Genomic DNA, 1718 nt, shown 5'->3' with positions numbered 1-1718 from the left:
ATAAATAAATACATTTTTTAAAAAATTACCAAAATTATGGAAGAAAAATTTGCAGTCTAGGAATTAATTCAAGTTCCAAATAAATGATATATTATATAACCTAAAATAGCCACATGATCTAAAAGTAACATTTTCATGACTGTAGTGTTTAAACCCCCAATATCAAGCATGAAGAAATAATACTAAAAGCTATTAAAGAAATTCTAGTAAGTGAAAAAGGAGACCCAACCAACATAACAGTAGAATACCAGCACAAATTTTAAGGGTAGGAGACAGTAGAACAAAGATTTACAAGCCAACCCCCCAAAAAAAAATCCCCTTTCAACCCAGATTAACATATCCTGCATAAACTATCTTCAAAAATTTGAGATACAAATAACAATCACAGTGAGATATCACTTTTTTGTATTTTATTAAGGATCTACAGGGTCTCACTATATAGATCGGACTCAGTGATTCTCCTGTGTTCAGCCTCCCAACGAACTAGGATTACAGGCGTGCGCCACCATGCCCAGGCTCAATCACCGTTTCAGTGTGCTCCAGGGGTGGGGCCAGCATGGCAGGTCGGTGGTGGAATCCTGGCCACTGCGTCTGCCTAAACGGGCACTTTAATCCACTGAGCTATTTAGCCGGCCCTTGAGATATCACTTTGAGTCCATTAGAATAGCAACTTGTATGATTTCAGCATAAGATTTGTCATGGATGGCTTTGTACATATTGATAGCATATGTTTTGCTTTGTTTTTGTGCTACCAGGGATCAAATTTGTGACCTTTCTCTTGTCAAGCAGGTGCTTATGCTGCTGATCTGTCTCTCAGGCCCTTTATACATATTGAAATAAACTCCATCTACTCCAGCTTTCTGCAGGATTTGTATCATAATTGGCTATTGAACTTTGTCAAATGTTTTTATGCATTTATTGAAAAGACCATGTGTTTTTTGTCTTTGCTCTATTAATATGGTATACTACATTTATTGATTGGTGTATGTTTAGCCATCCCTACATTGCTGGGGTGTATCCTACTTGTTCGTATTGTATAATCATTTTGACTACTTGTTGCACTCCTTTTGCCAGAAACTAATTGATAATATCTCATCTAAGTTCAGTAGGGATATTGGCCTGTAGTTCTCTGTCTCTCTCTCTGTCTCTCTTTGTCTCTCTCTCTCTCTGTCTCTCTCTCTCTGTGTCTCTGTCTCTGTCTCTGTCTCTCTCTCTCTCTCTCTCTCTCTCTCTCGGGATTGGATCTATTTATAATTTTGGTAACATGATAATACTTGACTCCAGTAATAATATAAGGAGTATTACTTTCCTTTCCATTTCATTAAAGAGTTAGAGGTGTACTGGTGTTAAGTCTTCTCTAAATTAATTGTAGAATTTAGCAATGAATCCATCAAGATATCTGGTTTTGTTTCATTATTTTTTAAATGCAATTATATCTTCAATTTCACAGAGTGATTTTGGGTTATTAAGAATTTTTATTTTCTTGATTCAGCTTCGGTTGTTCATATGTGTCTAGGTTCTACCCATTTTTTCTGTGTTTTGTATCCTATTAGCATACATAAATTTTCTCCAAATAGATAGTGGCAATCTCCTAGATATCTCCAGGATCTGTTTTGACTTCACTGTTTTCATTTCTAAATACATAGATTTAGTCTTTTGTATTTTAAAAAATAAAGTTGACTAAAGCTTTGCCAATTTTATTTAACCTTTGAACATTT

Source organism: Octodon degus, unplaced genomic scaffold, assembly GCF_000260255.1.
Source record: "Octodon degus isolate 3935 unplaced genomic scaffold, OctDeg1.0 scaffold00103, whole genome shotgun sequence".
Lineage (NCBI taxonomy): Eukaryota > Metazoa > Chordata > Mammalia > Rodentia > Octodontidae > Octodon > Octodon degus.
Note: the sequence above shows the minus strand (reverse complement) of the source record.